Raw genomic sequence first — 21,688 nt, 5'->3', positions numbered from 1 at the left:
AGGAATTTCAAGATAGTGAGACAGTAGACACACGGGGCCTGCAGGATCATCACAGCACTCTGAATTCCCACTCTAGTCTTGCACAAGCAGTTTGTGCATGTGGTTTCTACCGCTGTCTCTGGGATTGCGGAGATGGGAAAGTGAGGTTGTTTACTACAAGAATTTTCGCAGAGTCATGGAAAAGGCCAGAAGATCAATGAAGAAAAGAGGAAGATGTACTGTACACGATAGGAGAACGAATTTCAGTGATAATTAGCTGTGAAAATAATACATAGAAGCACCAAATGAATACAAGATCAATTAAGTAGCACCCTTGACATGAAATATCCTTAATTGACCAGGCAAACTCCCAATGAACCTTAAGCAGCATAGTTAAGCATCCAAATTGAGCGAGTTTTATTCATCCAGTAACATTCAAAATAATCCGTTCATGTGCAAAAAGTTTTAAAAAAATTAAATAGGAAAATGGGGATCCCATATGCTTGTGACAGATTATCCTGCTCCACAACAGATGGACATAGCTTGCAACAAATTGGTGTCAGATCCCATTGGCATTATAAAAACAAAATCTTTGATCTTATGTCATCTTGGGAGATTTGATTCATTAATTCTTCTGTTTAATTTCCGTTCAACTTCCGAGCTTGCAATTTCATTTGCTAAAGCAAGTCACCGGGCTATTTCATTTGCGTTATAGGGAGAGCGATGAGAGAGAGAGAGAGAGAGAGAGAGAGAGAGAGAGAGAGAGAGAGACATAGAGAGAAAGAGAGAGAGAGAGAGAGCGAGAGAGAGAGAGAGAGAGAGCCTGCGCGTCACTGCTCCACTCACAAGAGGCATTTATGCCCAAGTAACAAGTGCCCTGAACAATCATGAAATGATTCATTTTCTGCATGTTACATATGGCACTGTGGGTAAAACAAGCACACATAAACAAACAGACAACCAATTACCCAGCGGCCACATTCCCGCCTCTAACGAGACCCGGGGTAGTCCGTCCAAGTCACAAAAAATCCAAATGCGTTTTGGAAGAAAACGTGCTTCGTGGGTGTACTGCGCTGCGTCGATGTAGCATCACAAACATTTACCACTCTTTCTTTTTTACAAAAGAATACAAGTCGTATAATTTGAGTGTGAGTAGCCCGGTGTGCACGTCTCCCCTGCATCCCCACCAGAACTCACTCACCACGCACACAGCTCATCAACTATCATGAAATGACTCACCTGCCTTGTCGAGATGTAAATCCCTCCATGCCTTGGTTTTCTGAAAAATAGAAAGCCGGGACAATGTTTCACTGTTTCGGGGTCTTCACTTGCAGTCGCGTATACTCCAAATATCCGTATATTGTGCGCACTGCTTATGTTTTTCGGGAATGACCTTCCTGTGAAGCGGTACCGTCTCTCATCATCCTCACTCCGCTCTCATTTGAATGGTTTTCTTCCATGCTATGTGTTTTTTGCTTCTTTTTTTCTCTCCAGCGGAAAGCTCTCCTCCTAGTCCTGGTGCGTTTTGATGCTTTTGCATGGACTCTTCGGCTCAACACGAGCTTCGCGGGAGCGCGCGGCGCGATCCCGGCTGAATATTCGGGAGCGCCGATTGTAGATGGAGAGGAGAGTTACTAGGTAACCTAGGGCGCACACACTATACATGAAAAGGAGCCGAGCGAAGATGTATGCCTCCCAACTCTGCTCTGCCGTTTTTGACAGGTCATCAAAAAAGCCCCCCCCCCAACCACACACAGACAGACAGACAGACAGACAGACACACACACACACACACACACACACACACACACACACACACAAACACACCTCTCAGTGTCTCACACAGATATAGTTTTATCCTTTTAAAAGGCATCATTCTTCCTTGGGGAGCTTGGTACTCGGAACAATTTTAAATTGTGTTATCTAGGAATTAAAAATAAAAAATAAAAAATCCTACTGAGATACTAAATTAACAAACTGTTAAGAGCAGGGGCTTTTATGGGGCTGGATAAAAGTAATAAATGAAGAGGCACTGCAAAGTTCCTTATATGCTGAATAGGTTGGTTAGAAGATTCGTTTTTTTTTTTGCAGGGATGTGGTTGATGTTGCATTACTCACTTAATAAATTATCTCAAGGCTATTAAAGCTCTTTATAAACCTTTCTCTGATTTCCACGGTTGTGATCGCAAGCAAATAAAGTAATGGAAAGAAATCTAAGTGCTGGTGTGACATGACTATTAACAATCAACTCTTCTTCAAATAAGACTGAGCCTACTAAAAAAAAAGTTGACTCAAACAGATTACACATGCATGTTTGTGAGGGACAATCAGGGTTTTTAAACATTTAATGAAATGATTATATTTAAGCCTAATAAGAGGGCTTTCCCTTAACCACACTTTTCATATGGGTGTAATTAGTGTGGTTACCTGTGTGCATTCTGAGAGACTCAAACAGGTGCAGAGCTTCGTTCACCAGGCTTTGCAAATGTCCCCATTAAACCTCATTCACAGCAAACCAGGGGAAACAGGGCAGCCAATGCGGCACAGAGGGCGGGTCCATAGGCTGAGCGTGGGGTAGGTGATAGAGGGAGTCTTTCACGTGCACTGGTCACACCTGCAGCCCACCAGGTTATCAGGGGAAAGCAATAAGAGACGCATGGGAGCGAGTGAGGAACAAAGGCCCAGAGAGGCAACTCTGCAGGAGTTTGGCGGTCAGTATGGCTATTGGCTGAAAAAGGACTGACCTCTCGCTCGGATTCAAACCCTCCCTGAACAACGCTGAAGACCCCGGATGGGAAGAAAATTAGAGTTTGTTCCACTACCCTTGTCCTGAGCTAAGGTGTTAAAGACCACTTTAGCCAACTGTCTCTTAGTCACCTATTTTCATTGTGAATCAGGCTTTCAAGTCTCCTGGGTCACTACAAAACCGACCTTAAATGCTTGTGAATGTGGATTTACAGTGTCAGTGGAATGAAATGTTCTGACTCTACGTGATTGAAGAGCCACAGTAGCCGTGTGATATCACGGAACAGTTCATCCCACCACATAAGTCTGTTTCCTCTGACATTTCTTTAATCTAGGTTAAACACCCATCTCTTCTCCTTGGCCTTCAACTCCAATTGAGATTAACACTGATCATCAGTGCTTTGTCTTCCCACGTCGCTGCTCTATTGTCTTGTGTCCTTATGTTTCTTTTTGTGTTCATCTGTTTACTCAAGTTGTGCAGCACTTTGGCAAAACAGTTTTTAAATGTCCTTTATAAAGTTGACACCACTTTCGCCGTGAATTTGAATAGCAGCCTTTTTAAATGTCTGTCGTTAAGACGTTCTTTATCAAGATCAAGTGAAAATAAATCTCTTTGTGATTCGAGGAGAGTTTAAATGCAAATAACATTGCTTTAAAGAAATACCACAGTAAATAAGGAATAATAAGGGACTGGTTGAGGTCTAAACCGAGGTAATTTAATGCAGCTATAAAAACTAGCATATACGTTGCATGACTGCATAGCAATGTGTAAAGACTACTTAACTTCAGTGTTAACTAGAATTACAACTGAAGAGCAAGGGATTGATGCTCACACTCACATGTAGAAAATAAATCAGAGGAGGCTGAGACACTGATACAAACCTGAATGCAGTGCAGCCATAACACATCTTTTAGAAAGAGGCTCAATGAACTTGCTAGCTAGATACTTTATATATTCATAATAAGCCAAACTTCGTCTGAAAGCTGAAAGACAGTCGGTATAATCCCACAAAAACAATACGAACAGTGCACTAGTAGTAGTAAAATAGGTGTTTAATGCCTTCTGTAGCGGGGCACGGCAGCAGCAGATGGGGTGTGTGCAGTTTTACTGGTGGGAACACGGCGAGTCACTCACACTCACAAAGTCCATTTCTCTTTCAAGGAGAGTGTCAGCTCAGTTGCAAACAGATGGATGTTGTGCCTGAGGTGACTGGATTGGTTTGGTCAAAAGCATGCTGGGGAATAATAAGTTTGAGCAGCACCACAACATCAAAATGCAAGCTTAAAACATGGGATGACGTTATTTGTGTTATTATTTTTTTTCAAATTCATTTGCCCACATGTGTTAAATTAATCGGTGGGAAAATTCCACCTTCTACATTTGTCAAGAAAACAGTCACATCTGAGGATCAGAAAACTTAAGTTGAATGCGGGAAGAGGGATTTATAAGGAAAGAAAATAATTTGCCTGCTAAATAAAGTCTAATCAATCATTACTGCACACAAAACCCATACAGGTCAAATATTTTAACAGAGTGAACTAAGAACTTTTTAGGGTGCAGTACTAAACGTATCTCTTAGTTGAAACCGCTCCTACCTGTAGTATTTTTTCGCCACAAGACAGGGATACACTGTCAGGAAAGTAATATGGTTTGCTACAGAAGAATTCCATATTTGGATATGATTTATGAGAATTTCTAAAGTTATTCATTTAGTCATTATGGACAATAGCCATTCATGAACAATAAAAATGCAAATGAGGTGGTTACCGGAAGACCTAAATGTCAAATATATTCAGTTGTCTGTGGTCAGATGTTAAAAAGTAAAAAATGATGGCAACACTAGTTGTGGAGCATAAAGGTACATAGGAGCACAGACTATACACGATGAACAGAAGAGTGGGAAAACAGAGCACCACAAAAAATAAATAAATGAACCTGTCAAATACTGTGCAGTCAAGATTAAGGGAGGAAATGTCAAGATGCAAGAAGGGGAAGATGAATAAACAAGACAGGCCAGCAGGCTGAGAGAGTCAGCAGAACAGTGAAGATACCTGACATCCGGATGACCAGGACTGTATATAATGAATAATAAACTAATAAGAATAATTTCAGCTGCACTGTAAAGCACAAGAATAAAAAAAAAATCACAAAAAACAATTACACGTTCTGCAACAGCTTTCCTCCCTACTCTCTACTTCTGTATATTCCTTTGAACTATTCTTGCTGTTCTGTTTTAATGTGCTTATCTTTCCCCAGCTGAGTCATATTATTTCTCCAGCTGCTGAAACAACGTTTTCACAAAAGGATCAATAATTCAACAATAATGCTACATGTGATTGCCACTCTCCCCAATCTTTTTAATGAACCCGGCCTAAGAGCCGGAGAGAGCCGGCTGTTAGTGTCATAATGTCTGGTTTAATGAAGCCAGGTAACCGAACAGAGTTAAGTCTGGTTAAGTTGAACCCGAAGGGAAAACAGAAGTGAAGTGGACATCTGGTGGGGAAACCCGGAAATGACAACAGAAAAACCCACCGTGGTATTTGTAATCAACAAAAACATGTTCTCCTTTTTTTGCTGCCCATCATTAAGGCAACAGTGGGCCTAACACATGTTTTTATGGTAAGAGTGGGCCCGTTGATCTGACATTTATTACATCCCTGATGAATTATCATGGGAAGCAAAGTGATTCTCATGCTGTATTTTACAATGTGCAGTGCTCCAGGCTTCTTGTCACTTTAATGTGAATGCAGTGCCTTCATCCATAAACGAGTCCTGAGGGAATTATAAAGTTTTTCTAGAGAACTGATTGGATAGAAAGCAGGCTTGTCCTATATGTTGGACTCTGTTCTACCTCACCTAAGCGTACTGGCCGAGGAGCTTACACTACCGTGGAGATCAACCTCATTTAAAAGAGATATTTTTCGTGACACCAAATTAAAATGTTAGATTAACCCTAAAAGCTGATCTCCGTTTATGAGACTACTTTCTGGTTGATCCCCTTGTCTGCTTGATGTTAAACTATTTCACCCACTCTGTTCATTTATTTGGTCCTAGAATCACTGTTAGGGTTATGACCACACTTGCTTCCTTTTACAGCATATGCCTGTAGGCAGTTAATGCAGAGTTTGGCCTGGTAATCTAGCAACAGTTTTTTGTTTCAAGCTCGGCCTCGGCATTGATTAACACTTTTTTCTCTTCAACATCTTTCTGCCTCAGTGTCTCTCTGTGCTCAATTGTTAATACAAATCTGCTTTGTCTTGATAGGACTCGTAACAGAATCAACAGCAGTTTAAATGTGGAAAAACCATAGGTTAATAAATGGCACACAGGAACTGTAGCCTCTGGTGGGACTGTGTTTTCTATTCCGTGAAGCTCCTTTTCCCTCCCAGAAGCTCGAAATTTATTTCAGTTTGTACTGTTATTAAATCATTCAAATCAATTTCTTTTGTGAAATGATTAATATGTTTGATAAGCAGGCCCATAATGAGGAGGATAATGCAACTTTAAATGGCCAGTGATCACAGATAAAGCTGTTCTTTGGTCAGGTGCTCTCAAAGGACTTGGGCAAATGTGTTCTCAAAAATACAATCATATATTTTGGATCCCCCAAAGACGAAGCGAGGCTCTGTGTTTGGATGAAAGTGCCGTGGAGAGACAGGAGTCTGGAAGGTGAAGTTGAAGCCTGTAATTTAGCGCCTTGTTTTGTACACATATAGAGGGAAGCCAAAAATAACCAAGTAACAGTCATACTAAAAAGAAGAAAAAAAAAGACCAGCATGGACAGTGCAGACAGAGCCTGTGGGGCACATTGTCAGAGACAGGGCTAGGTGGCACAGCAAACTTAGAACAGACATCTAACAGATGCTGCTGGGTAAAAAAAGGAATGGATTTCATATACTGTGTAGTTTTTATGGCAGAATGTGCAACCCACCCCATAGAACTCTGGGTCAACTACTTTTGTTGATGTTAGAACTGTATAAGGCAGTTGCACAATGTATTCAATGTTATATACAGTGCCTACAAAACATACTCACCCACCCTGCAAGTCTCATTTTATTATATTACAATACTGAATCCAAAGGGATTTCATGTGTCGTTGCTTGATGCTTGAGGTGTTCCAGAGACACCCAGGGGCTCACCATTTACTTTGAATTTTGTGACTTCTAAACCCATTGGCTGCACCAGTGATTATTTAGGTGTGTCCCATACTTTCTCTTTCACACACACACACACACACACACACACACACACACACACAATGTAATACAGAATGTAATCTTTTTCTTTCAGGACTAGACCTACACAATTCAGGGATTGTCACAATTCTCTGCTACAATATTTTCTCTTGAAGTGTAATGTTTATTGCACACATGAACCATGACAAAACAAAACAAGTTGTCAGTACCAAACGGATTTTTTTTGACAATTATAGCACGTTGCTCATGATATTAAATGAGAACCAAAGTCATAAAAAGAAAAGAAAAAAGAAAAAAAAAAGTGAAAATCCGGAGCAATGGTTATGCAACATACTTAAAGCACATCATAATAAAGAAAGATGTACAACCAATATTGTAAAGTACTATGATACCCAATTGACACTGACAAACTCTGAAGTCACATTATTTCAATTACAGGATCAAGCATTGCACAGAAAGCCAGAGCTGAATTTAGCAGAATGTATTTTTAGTTGAACCTTAAATCATTCAAATCAGATAGTTTTTCCTCTCTTCCAAACTGCATAAAGAGGCACGTAAGAAAATTCAGCTTCGCGGTCGGGGGATTTTGATGCCGTTTCAAGGTTTTACTCACAGTTCATGTCCACAATCAACTCACGTTAATCCCCCTGCGTATATTCTATATCTCTCGCTCTCATCATAAACTCGTAAACATCCATTTTCAGCTTGGTTGAACTGCTTTTTTGTGCTTTCAGAACACAGTTATGGTATTTTGAGAGAGTGATTGGGTCTCAGGCAGAGGCTGATTACAGCTTGCCACATCAGGCACTTTCCCAGGTGGCCTCAAAAATCAGGAGATCTCCCCAGGACCCCAATAGTGGAGGAAACAGGGTTTTAATCAAGCTGTTGATGCTTGCTTTTAATACTAATGTCTCAATCAGACACACTTTTCACTGGTTTAATGTTGACTACCCCACTGTATTTATTATTAGGGCACGCTTTTCTGTACAATAATCTTAAAGCCATTATGGTGGAAAAAAGGGTTAGTCACAGCGTGTGTCACTGCTTAGGGTGGGAGAGGGGATTTAAGGATATTTTTGTGCCAAGCGCCCAGGGCTTTGTTGGTCTTTACTTTATGCAGGTCTTTAAAAGAAGCTAAATCTAATATGCTAAACACTGTGCACAAACAAATTCACCGTCTCCTGTACCTATCATCATATCTGTTAAGTATAATTCAGTAAAAAACTAAGGTGACAGGGATTGTGCAAATTGGAAATGTTTAATTTTTTACGTGTAAAATGTTCTCCGAGTGATCGTGCTGAAGTAAATTGTTGCCGGTTGAGAAAGTTCCAATCTTACTGTTTGCTGTCGCTCTGTTTATGCTGAAGTGATACTTGACTAAACTGTGCAATAGGCAAAACGCAGCTAGACAAGAGCTTGGCTCTCATGCTCAGATTTCCATATTTATTGCCTGAAATCCTGCAGGGAGTTCAACTGAATGCCAATGGTAGAGCTGACTCACTGAAACAAATATGCATCTGCAGCCTGCACACTACAACACAGACCCCATGCTGCATGACACTTGATTGATTAACATGTACCTTTTTGAGCTAAATGGTATGGTATAAGTAGCTCACTGTGTCAGTACTCAAAAGGTGATAACACCCTGCTCTTTCTGCGTTATAACAACCACAACAACAATAATCTGTGGTCATAGCGCACTCTTCAAAACCAAAGTTAAATGATTTACACAAGATAGCAAATTCAAAAGATTAAATAATCATTCAATACCATAATGATACAAATGTCAGACCATTAAAAAACCTCAAATAAAATAAGGAGACACTCACAGCTAAAAAGGAAGAAATTTAAAAGATAGTACCGACTTAGTCTTGCATTGCCAGACCTTCCTCCACAGTCCCCACAGCATTCTGGGACGGGAGAAAAACGTGCTCTGGTTTATTGGCATTTCTTTAAACCAATGACAGTCGCCTTGGGCGGCGTTAAGCGCCAGACAGAGCCACGGTGCCGCTGCATAATAGCCTCAGAAAAGGAGCTTGTTTTGGTGGAACATGTGTATGTTTAAAAGTTGTTTGAGTTGTGTAACAGAAACCTCAGATTGGACAGATAGTCCAGCTAGCTGTCTGGATTTACCCTGCAGAGATCTGAGGAGCAGGTAACCATAGTCCTCAGAAATCCACCGGAGCTTAGAATGCCAACACAAGGAAAGCGGAAGGTAATTCGGACATCCAGCCAAAGAGAACGTGATCTGGGGGGATTTCTGGCAGCACCGGAGCAATCCCAGAATGGAACGTCGTGGATATATTGTAGACTTGTACTGACTTGACCAGATGGTTCAAATGAGACTCCTAATGTTTGTGGACCAGAGCAGCGGTCCCAAACCTAGGAGATCCATCTGAGCGGTCGCACAATGCTGATTCTTTATCCTACACAAAGTTAAGCTCGCATTTTTTTGACCTCCCTCTTATCTTTATTTTTCTTGTATATTACAGACACACTTACTTCTCCGGTTTAATTTCCTGCAATACATAGAACTTATCTTCCAAAAAAAAAACTAAAATGGAGGAGAAAAAAAGAAGGACATAAACAGCATGTGTAGTAAATCAAACAGCCGGGGGTCAGAGTAGACTAACCTGAACCTTGTAGGTGTTAGAAGCAGTAGGTACTTATTTAACACTGCATAATGCGATGCAGTCTATCTTAGACCCACCTTAGAGTATAGTTATATCTGATGCAAATATATGCATACCATTGTAAACTAGGAGTCAATTATAGCACCATGGTTATTCCGAGCGGGCTGAAGGTGGAGGCACCTCAAGACATTAGTATGCCAATGTGTTTAAAGGCCAATTTCACCCTGCATGCCTCTGGAACAAAACCCTCAAAGAATTTGCATTTCAACAGAATATCACTTTCCACTGCCTGTTTATGAATCTGCGTCCCGTTGGTGCTCCCATTTCACATTTCCTAGCCTGGATGCATAATCACTTTTGTGTCAAATTGTCTTCATTGAGTTGTAATAAGCAGAAAAAGTTGCCAGTGGAAAGCAGTTTTTTTTCTTCTCGATTATACTTCCTAAAATTTTGCGAGTTGGCTTTCTTGTTTCTTGCGGGGATTTCCTAAAATTTACAATGTTATGTTTGACTGCATTATATTCCTCATTAAACACCAGATAACAGGACTACAGTGAGGGTATTCATAGCTCTCCGTACCTAAACGTAGGTCTCCTTGTGCTGTACCAGGAATTAAAACTCAATCATGTTCAAAATGGATTTTCAACTCTCCTCATACAAAAGGACAATAGAGCATCGTATCTGCTGTGTGCCCCCCCCCCCCCATATCAATGGTAGTAATGACAGCTTTACAGAGGGAAGTAATTTGTAGGTTTCCTGTCAGTGCTGCCAGCAGATGAGTGTAAGTAAGGTCTCCCAAGTAGAGAAGAGAGCATTAGTCCCTCACACTTGATTTTCTCACTTTGGTCATTTCCATTGTTCACTCATTTAAATGGACAGCTCTCTCTAAAAAAAGTGTTGCCATTATTTCAGCAGTTAAAAGCTAAATACACCTGTAGCAATATAGTAATGCCTGTGCAGACAGCAGAGATATTTTCACATTATACTGAATAAATCGGCACCAAGATAATAATTAAATAATAGATACGTAGCCAGACTTTGAAACTTTAATGTGATTTTAAAATGAGAAAATCTAAACATTTCAAAGGCTGCATTCATACCGTTTTTGAGCGTATGCTTTGTGTATGTCAAATGATTCTATCAAAAACACAGCACTTGCTGGAGCAAAGGAAGAAAGAAAAACAAAAACCTTTCTGAAAGACAATTTCTCACTTTGAAATGTTTCTTGCCTAGAGCATACAATAAATGAGGCTTCGGTGAGCAGGCAATAACTTTTGTCAACAATACACTAAACGTTATGAGCTGTAGATGTGCAGTATGTGGTATAACAACATCCTACAAAACAACCACATAAAAACGCCTTTGCATCGACAATAACGCGTGTACCAGGTAAAAAGACAAGTTGAACAGAAGAAGAGAAGGGCACTTATCCACTGTTGCTTTTGGAAATTAGCAACACTTACACCACACCAGGCACTTTGTGTTAACATGTTTATCTTTTTCTTTCTGAAAATAAAAACGTGATTGAACTGTACGTTAATATTGAATTAAAAGAGGCTTTTGTCGTGAAACCAGCGACTGTGCCCAGGTGCACTCTAAAGCCAGCAGGAAAAGGAGCGCTACGAGGGAAGACTTTTACAAGATTGGTGGGGAAAAAAAAGCATTAGAGTACATATCAAAGGAGAAGAGCATGTCAATTATTTATCAAAGTGAGGAAAAAAAAAAAAGAAACACAAGGGCTGATGCGTAAACAAAGGTAACAGGATGGTGCTGGAAACCGAAAAGGACGGGGCGAATAGAGGCCAGCTTAAAAAGCAACGTCCTCACAGCCACACAAAATATGTATAGAATGTATTAGACACAAAAATCAAACAAGTCATTCTCTAACCGGGTTGAAGCTAGTCATCTTTCTTTTGTTTGTTTGTTTTCACCAGACACTCCTGCCAAAAGCATTAGCGTTTTCTACATGTGTATACAGGCCTAAGTGTTCCTTGTGACCCGGAAAAGCTGCGGGGCGTGGAGGACCCTGCAGCATCGGTGGCATTGTTTATTCGTGGTAAAAAGGTCAGCGTCTGCGCTTTTACAATGTCTGGTATTTACCTCAATATCCAAACATGTAAGCACCAGCAGTCAAACTTGATTGCATTAACTGTAATGCGCTCCAAACATGTACAGCCCTGTGTGTGCATACATAAAATGTTATTAACATAAGATCCACAAGCTAAAAAACGAACCGCCTCAGGGTCCCTGTGTAAGAACTATGATCTAGGCTGTTTAAATGTGTAGAAAAGGACAACAAAACGGACCCGAGTGACCGTGAACCTGGTTCTTGTCATGTTTGCAGGTCCATTTATCACCCTTGATACTGTGATATTTGGGAACCCTGCAGGGGCTGGATACAAGCAGCAGACGTACAGTTCCTCCTCTCCCTGCTTCGACTCAGAACAGAAGCTCGATTCTCCCACCTGTAAAGGCTCCATCTGCTCCCGCTGCACAGCACACCGACAAAAATCTCCACCAACCAACACACAAGCCAACCTCGACTGGAACACCCTATGAGACCCTATTTGACACAGGCATATCCGCTTGATGCTTTGCAGTAATTGGCAGAGACTACATTTGTCTTTAGAATAAATGGATTCGATGTGGCTCTATGATATTTTTCTGTCTTTGGACATTCTGCCCGTGTTTTGTATTGTATCTCAACTCTCCAAGTTGGTGGTGTGCAGTGCATCGGAAAGAGATGCATCACACTGAGATCTGGAGCGTAGAGAGGGTGAGTGTAGGTTTTGGTACGGTATTAGTTATTCATGTGTCTGCCGACCAAGCGACCAAGAAACCTTCCCCACAAACCCACAAAAAAGCAAATAGCGTAGTAAAAAGCAGCAACGTAGACCCCAACAACCTCTACAGAGATTTATGGGACCTCCACGAAGTGAATCTTCCAGAGGTGATGGAGGAATGAGGGCACTTTAAATCTCATTACTATGTGATCAAAAGTAGTTTCTCACTTTAGATTATCCAGTGGAGGCCCGGTGGGATCCTGTAAAGAGACAAACCTGAAATCCTGAGAAGTATTGGCGGGTAACAATGGTGAGAGCGTGAGGGGCACATATTTCTCTTCATTAAGCGATCAATAATGCAGGGGGAATCGTATGAATAATTTTCTCCCTAATGGATATTGCATGCTGAGAAAGGATTTCCAGTTCCACTTTTTAAAAATTTAGCATGTGAAATGATGCGTCGCTATGTGACAAAGTGATTTTTCGGGGCAAGATGAGAGAACCGCAAATGCATCAGAAAGCTTTAGAAAAAAAAGTGAGACTAAGAGAAGAGTGGAGCTGGGACTTTTCCAATTGAGTTCGACAACATCAAATTACTTATCCTGTGAGGCCTCGCCTCCGACATGTTGGTAAATCCCAATATATTTTCTCTAATTATTAAACATTCAGGGTGCGATTAGTCATTTCTATACTGCTCTACACTGGGAAGTCAAGAGATGTGAACAACTGAAAGGCTTTATAGCTCTCATTGCTCATAAATTACATCGTTATATTATTTAAAAGATTTTTTGTGGTCTGCTTTTATTTTTGTATTGATTTGTGTCACTGATGTAAATCAGCTGTAATTGTGTTCATAAAACCAAAGCTGGTGGGTTGTAGTGGGTAACTGAATGAAATACTATCCAGAACTCTGCTAACACTCCTGTAAAATGATCTGGGAGGTGCACCCACTTTCATAAGATGGTCCTTTACAACACACAATTCTAGTTGAGTCTTTGATCAGAAATCAATACGGGAAACGCTGAACATATGGTTGTTGAGTGTGGGAAATTGCCTTTCCCATCTGTCTAAATGTAGAATTCCTCATAGTTTATTCTCTTTATCAAAACTCTTAGATGGTACATCACAGATTGCATGTGCATTAGAAATGCAGCCTGTCATCGCTAGATAGGATGGGACGCATGACAACCTATGGAAATTCAAACAGCGTACCCGATGAAAGGCTCTTTCATTGCGGTTGAATGGATGACTTTTCACATCACAATAAAACGTCTTTTCTTGCTTTCAAAGTGTGTCATGACTTGCAGTGATACATCTGTGCAGATATGAGGTAAACTGCAGAAACACATGACAGTTTACAAAGCCCAGGTGTAAAGGATGTGAACTTCTTTCAGCCCCTGTGATGCTACCTGCATTCAGCAGCATGTCATACAATATACATATGTTATCAAAGTGAAAAATGGCATGAAACTTTAATGACCAGAAGAACAGAGGGAGCAGTACGAAAGAGAAGCTGATTCGCTGAAGGCAATGTGGAATTGTTTTAGCGAAGCGTAACGGACAAGAAGCAGGAACCCTAGGTAAAGGAGAACAATCGCTAGAAGCATTTGCATTTCACAAGTGAATGTAGGAGAGCCACCTTTGCAATTATACATACCACTAAGGAAGGACATGGCTGCAATCCACAAAGAAAATTTCCATGCTTTGAACAGAGCCAGAGCTTGCCTGGGGACTTGGCAGCTCAGGTGGCAAGCATGGTTAATTTCACCATTTGGGAGTATTTGCAAGCTTTAGCGTACATGGTCAGCAGCTAAACGTTACTTTCCCATCACTAGATGTTATCTGATTTGTTGTCCTTGGACTAGATTCTCTTAATCTTATTTTAATTGCAGCACATGTCCACTAGTAAGCCACATTCCGTCTTTTTTAAGATGAAAAGCACACAAAAAAACGATTGGGAAAACTATCCTAGAGCACCAGCAAAGTTTGACCCCCCCCCCCCCCCCCCCCGCCCGCCTACATGCAACCTATTTTGAAATCTGATTTGCCCCCCGATTTACCTCCACACACCAGACAGCATTAGTCCACACCAGGGCTGGAGTTGCTAGGCAACTGAAGACACTTGCTGCAGACTAAAATTATTCTTTGATTCAAGGAAAGATCTTATATAATGCCTTACAGGGGAGAAATGTCATAATTGCAAAACAATGGTCTTAGTAATTAGAATGATGTTAGTCGAGACAACATAGTCGATAGCAGCATGAGTTGAATGAACATGAAAGGCTTTACTGAAAATGCATTTCTGTTCAAGTTGGTGACTTTACATAAAAGTAGTTTTGCTGTAAAGAAGGGGAATTGTAAATAAAAAAAATACAAAAAAAAAACACTTGTACACACACACGCACTTTATGATAATGACAAACAAGAGGAATTAACATAGCTTAATGCATGGTAATGAGTTCATGTGTGTAGATAGTGCTTTAGGGTCAGAAAAAAAAATCGAAGCATATACGATGATGCAACTCATGTTATTGAAACATGCTAATTGTTCCAGAATATTTCCATGCATTTACATTTCCATGCAGTAAAAATGCTCCAATACATGAGCCGTCTCTTTTTGTCATATTAGTTTGCTTGTGTTAAAAGAAATGCTGCAATGCACCAGATATCCACTGTGCAAACATGACACTATTTCAATAATATGTTAATTGTGATTCGTCTAGTTAATATAACATGTGGGTAGGCTTAGACACAAGTAATTACCATTTCCTATATGCTCCTCCATGCAGCCGTGACCCCTGGGAAATCACCGGGGTTAAAGGTTGAGTGGCGGGACTCCATGCTGTGGGTGACCTGGAGAGGCTTCCTGGAAATAAAGGAAAACTGGCTGCAGGGAAATGCATAACTTATGTGTGCTTGGATTATCTAAATCATGGCTGAGGAAGCTCATAAATATGCATGTTCATTATCCAGTGCTGCATCCCTCTTACTAAATCTATGCTGAAGATTAATGAACATTATTCACTCATTCATGGTTTACTTTGAGCAGATTTAAAATGTGAGCAGACAGCATCACCTACTGACTATAAGCAGTACTCAACAGTAGAAATGGGCTTGCTTGTTGGAAGAATCTTATGTTCTACTTCAATTGCATTTATCCAGCACATAAGTTCCTTTTTTAATTGTTTAAAGCTACTTTCACTTTTGGTGCAATTCTAGTTTTAACCACCTTTTCTATATTTCATCATTTTCATAGCCTCAAAGTAATATAGTCCAGTTTGATCACAAGTTGAAAATAATAACATTCAAGTTAAGGGTGCTGCAAATGCTGTAGATATTGGAAATTGATGTCAGATAGGCGAACAAAGTGACTTTTCTGAATTGTTTAACCCAATACTCATTATCAAACACCTGAAGTACATGCAATCTAGTGAATCACCACGAGGTGTCACTGTGTAACCATTGATCAGGCACGGGCAGCATTTCAGTAGTATGACTGGAAAACCAAATGGGTGTAAGTCATGAATAAATAATGTCTTGCTGCATATGAAACACGACAACTCAGATATATTGATAACCAGACACATGGACAGTAATGTTGCTCTCACTGAGAATCTAAAAGAGGTGAATTTACAGTCAACACACACACAAACATCGTGTTTACTTGTTCAATACATTTATTTGCAGTTTCTCTTTTCTACTTCAACATATATACACCTCTATGACAAATTAGGAGGCAAGTTAATGGGGAACAATAAAATCTCAACATCGTTCCATTATGTAAACATATCCAGTAGTCTAAGCATATGTCATAAAAAGCTTGACTTCATAAACCTATCAGTAACTGGTGTCAGTTACTCCCGTAGAAAGGCTCCTGGGCTGCTCGTCTGTCTTGTTGCTTGACTTTCTTCCTAAATGGTGGTTGGTGTGTTTGCGCTGTAGCAGTAGCACACACTGGTTCCTCAGCTCTTTGTTCATACAGAGCAGGATTATGGGGCTGGAGAGTAAAGGCAGGTCCAGCAGCAAATCTCTGATCATCTCGTGACACACAGACTGGTGCTCCATCAGCGCAAACACAGCACCTATAGCACATCAAGCATGATATTCCAATGGTTACTAAATATTGCAATGTCTTAGACGTTTAGATTTATATTTTGTGATGTAAAACCACAAATAAATATTTTAAAAAACATTTTAATCTTCAAATGTACAATATAATAACACACTGTAAAGGCCTGTATCACCTTTTCTAAAAGAGTATAATTAAGCACCCTTTATTAGAAAAAGAAAAAAAAGAAAATCAGAGTTACGGTGGTTGCTTTAGTTCAGATTTGCTCAACCCAGCCAGCAGAAAGGTGTAGAAATTCAAAATCATAAGTACTGTTTTCAATTTCCATGTTATGAATGAGCCATTCGTGAGTAATACTAATGTTTGTGCAATGTAAGGGTAGTATTAATAAAATAAACCTAGTACATATTACATATTGATTTATCTTGTATTTATTTTTAATCAAATAATTAATTTTTCAATCATTTATACAAAATAAAAATCAATCTCATGTCTAAAACTGCAGTCTTAAATCCTAGCTGATTCTTCAGAAAATTGCCTTTAGGCTTTTGAAAAGACAACAGACTGTACATAGGAAGCTCTGAATCTCATCACTAGAGATATGGTTTAGTTACTTCCTCCAACCCTGCTCAGTTTAACAAGTTATAGTTAAAAAAAATAAAATAAAAAAAATAAAAAACACACACACACACACACACACATATATATATATATACACACATATACATACATATATATATATAAAGATGTCTTTGACGAGTTACGTTGTGTAAAGGTTGAAATACAAAAATTGAAGGTAAATACAGTAGTGCAACATTTGTATGTACACAGTATAAGTTATGTACATGCAAATGCAATGTGCAAAATGCCATTTATTTCAAATTTCAGACTAGTATTCCAAATATGTAATTGCTTCACGTAGGTCTCCCATTAGAAAGCACACATTCACGTTCATGTAACTCAATCTCAAAACTCCCATTTTCATATGTAAACTCAAAGAGTTATTGCATGCTATGATTTTTCCTCTTCCCTAATTTGCTTTGAAGAAACTTCTCTCTTAAGTAATTTTAATGTATGTAATGAGGGACTTCATTTACTGAAGCTAGTATTAGGATTCAGCAATAAAATCTGGACATTGTTAAAAGGGATCTCTTCATGGCAAGCACAGGCTAACAATCACAGCCACTAACTCTTAATGTTAATATGGGCATGTGAATATTATGTTACTGTCTGACTGAATTTAAAATGTGAACCTATCCTTTATGTCACAATTATGAGTCAAAGAAACCCCCACAGAAACACTAGCGCAACAATTCCTTACCAGGTACATGTGCTGTGAACGTGATGAGTGATATGAGGCTGAACACTTTGGCCAAGTGCAGGTTGACTTTTTGGCTCCGGCGCATCACCTTAGCGCTCTGGATGATTGTGTGTAGAATGTGGGCGTAGAAATACAGGCTTAAGGGCAGAAACACGGCAGTCTTGACCAGCAAAATGACCCTCATGATTTCATCATTAATAAAGGAGAAGCAAGTGAGGTGGACAGGATCCAGGTGATGCACGTGCCTGCCCAGGAGCCACAGGATCAGCTCCTTCAGCCCCACAGGAAGGAGAGGTAACAGAAGCTGCAGTGCCAGGAAAACCCTGTTGTTTACCAGGTGCCTGCAGTCACACACCACTGTCAGGTAAAGAGAAAAGGTAATGAAGGAGACGTACTGGAAGGCGGCGAAGCTTGTCAGGTGTTTGGCGCTCACCATGACTTCACACAGACGAGAGCCAAGCAGCCAGTGGCTGTGGTGCTTCCAGTGGATGGTCATGGGCCACAGGCACAGGTTGACGAGGTTGCAGCAGGTGCTTCCGAGGATGAACATCGCCACATTGCTCCTTATTTTGCTTCGACGGTTGAGCAGACAGGACACCAGGGAGACCAGGATGAAGAGGTTCAAGCCAAAGCCAGGGACCAGAAGCACAACTTTAGTGGAGGCAGTAAGGTTCAGGTAGAGGGAGACTACGCACAGGGAGGACGTTGTCTCATTCATGGCAGACGGGTAGTAAAGACCAACGTGTTCAAAGGTAGTGGGGAGGACTGACTTTCCTCTGTGTTGCAAATTACTATAAAAGGGAAACCTGTAATGCTCTTCGGTAACAGTGACAGAAATACGGTTTGTGCAACAAGTAAAAATGCAGCATCATGCCTTCATAATGTAAACATGTTTTCTTCCTCTGTCTTACATCAATGTCCAATCACCTTGATTTTAGCTTCTTCGGAAGTTTATTGTTTAAGACTTTCCCCCAGTGGACCCAATTACTAGGGATTCAGTTCATAATCCCTTTTCTCTCTCATTATAAGCCTCTAATAAAACTGAAAATCTTTAGCTACTGTGCACTAACTTGACAAATGGATGGGACATGACCTTATATTTGTCCTCTTTCCCAGTGTTTATAAAGTGCTTTCTTTCACTTTTATTGCATGTTGTTGGCAACCACAAGACTCCTTTTATTTGTTAGATATTATATTTATGCTTTCTCCAACCTCAGCATTTGTTTTTACCAGTAATTATCCATCTCCTATCCCCACCCCTCTTCACCAATCTTCTTGTTCACTCATTAAAACAAACAAGGTGCTTTTGCTCAAATACCCTGATGAGACTGGGATATGCACTCACCGTACATTGATAATATTCTGTCCATGAAATATCGTGGTTTGTTAATTCTAGGTTGTGTCTAATTTATTACGTTGTGATCTACAAGTCATTACCCAGCAGCTTCCTTCTGCTCTACCAGTGCAGAAATAGTCCTAATGAGAGTGGAAAACTTATTTGTTTACTTCTCTGGGGCTTTATTAATGTGACACATAGTCTGGTTGATTAAGTAGCTAACTACTCTAACATTACCTAAAAGCAACATACAAAAATGGCCTGCATTACAGAGCACAGGGATATTTAAATGTGATTCATTGTTGGATTTAATGCAGTTACAGTGCATGATGTTACTGTCATGTGTGTGCAAACGTGTATTTACTTATTACTGTGCATAATGTTGAAGACTCTGACACAGATGGAGAGGGCAATACATAAAACAAATGGCAAAAGTCTGCTCCAATTCTACTTAAAATCTGCATTTGCAACACTTAATAATCCAATATCTGGATAATGGATTGGTGTTTGATTGTTTTTTTAGCCATGGTGCCCTGTGTGTCAGTTGTTCCACCACTTTGACAGTATCCAGTCAGTCCATTGGAAAAACAGTGCCTCAACAATTGGATGGATGTTCATTTATGCAGAAACCATAGGATGAATCATACTGGCATTGGTGATCACTACTAGCAGGTCAGCGGGGGGAAGAACCCTACTATACGCGCCAGGAAAAGTCTGCAACATTGATGCCCAAAGAGTGTGCAGCACAGCCCAGATACGAACATTGAGGTTAGTTTTTTTGAGGGTTCCGTAAACTTAACTTATTTTCTGCCACATGGCATTGTTTTGTCATTGATTACATCCCACTTTGCAACAAAGTTATACAACAGATAGCTTATTGATATTGATTCATTTCAATATTGATCGATCAACCACCAAAGATTCTTTTGTATCTTAAAATAATGTTTCCAAAATCGTTTCAGTGGTTCATCAACTCGTTGGAATGAGACGTAACAGTAATGGACAATTCCGCTCCCAACCTGTAGGGGGAACAAAGAGGAAAAGTGCTTTGGTGCTTATTGTAAAGGTGCTGGTTGACAAGTAGCTAATGCTAATGTAATTCTTGGTGGGTAACGTAAGATTACATCGACATTCAACATGCTCAGTTATTTTTAGTATGATTGATTTGACTACGGTTAACAACTCTGGGCTAACACACAAATTCCCCAGTAACGTTAAGGATATAGATAGAGGACTAATCTAATGGTAATTTAGCTAGCTAGCACACCCGTGTCTTCTGCCTTAGTCTCCCAGCGCTGCAAGGCTTAAGTCGGGATGAGAGCTGACAACAAGCCCCAGGGACATATCTGCAGTCAGTCCCCAGCCAGCTAGCAGCCCTCCCGGTCAGAACGCCAACGGCAACTAACTGAACCGTCGGGAAACAGACCGGGGCACCTGAGACAGAACAGCGGCCATTTGTAACTTTACAACTCGGTTAGCGTTACCAGTGTCCCCTTCCCTTTCGCTTTTAGCCATTGTTGGAGCTAAATCCTGCTCCATCTCAGGGTTCATTCAATTAGTAGTCAAAATCTCAGATGTGGATGTGTGAATCCATTTTATTACATAGGATATCCTAGAGACAAATACAGGGTCAACCTAACACGGCTCTCCCCCAAATTTATCTGACTCTCTGCTCCTGGACCCCCTGGTCTTATTCACAAAGGGTGGGGTCTCTTGGCCACAGTGGTGTGTGTGTGTGCCTATTCGTTATCTTTCAATTGGAATGTGACTGGGGGTTAATGACCCTCAGTTCAGGAAAAGATCAGTGGGGGTAAGAGTGACTGAAACCAGACTCAGGATGGTCACTGACAATCAATTTTGCTTCTAACACTTTTAGGGGAGCTGGATTATAACAAAATATATCAGAACATCTTATATTATAGAACAAAAGTATTGCAAAACAACTTAATGCAACAAACAACAAACTATATACTTATAACAACAAACTTAATGCCGACCAACATGTCTTCATTTATGTCAAAATAAAGTTTTTACCTTTTAGCTTGAATGTATAATGCAAATAACACACCATGTTTAAGCACATATAAAAGTTTAAATCCCAACACCATACAGTTACAGTCTACAGTTAGCTAAATTTACCAGACAAAACAGGAGTGAGGCACCAAAAGGACTAACACTAACAGTAATTTAAAGATGTGGTAGCATTGCATCTAGAAGGGAAGGATAACTGGGTGCTGGAAGTGTGTTGTGATTCTGCCTTCTCACTCCGAGACATAGGTTTGTGGAGCTGTCGGTTTGGGTAGAGGTCACTTGCTTTCCCTCACAGCTTACAGTTGTCTGGCCCTGACTCACAAAAAAACCCACGAGTAAAATAAAAAACACTGCATAAACTCCACTAACGTGTGTTTATTTAAATATAGGTACAGCTACATAAAGGGCTTGAAGATTGCAATATAAGCCTATATATTACTATTAGGAGTATACATAGTATGTCAAGGATGTAAAAAATAAATAAACTTCACCTGGAGTCCGATTTAATACGGCAAGACTGGTGACTGCATCAGTGATCTCTTTCTATTCCGCATTCTTCCTACAGCCTAATACAAGTTTATAGGCTGCCAAATA

The 21,688-nt window shown here is 40.2% G+C and overlaps 1 protein-coding gene across 2 annotated transcripts in view; it reads right to left on the bottom strand.

Annotated features, from left to right (window-relative positions):
• The window catches only part of nlgn3a (neuroligin 3a), a 124,370-nt gene extending 122,800 nt beyond the window's left edge, over positions 1-1,570 (bottom strand). The window contains exon 1 of one of the 2 annotated variants that reach the window (XM_034882722.1): positions 1,219-1,570. The gene's annotated coding sequence lies outside the window, so the exon portion shown is untranslated. The remainder of the gene's footprint in view (positions 1-1,218) is intronic. The other variant, XM_034882721.1, reaches the window with a different exon arrangement.
• Positions 1,571-21,688: the final 20,118 nt, after the last annotated feature.

This window comes from Etheostoma cragini, chromosome 10, assembly GCF_013103735.1.
Source record: "Etheostoma cragini isolate CJK2018 chromosome 10, CSU_Ecrag_1.0, whole genome shotgun sequence".
In the NCBI taxonomy this organism is placed as follows: domain Eukaryota; kingdom Metazoa; phylum Chordata; class Actinopteri; order Perciformes; family Percidae; genus Etheostoma; species Etheostoma cragini.
The sequence above is the reverse complement of the archived record's forward strand: the minus strand, read 5'-3'. Positions and strand labels throughout refer to the sequence as shown.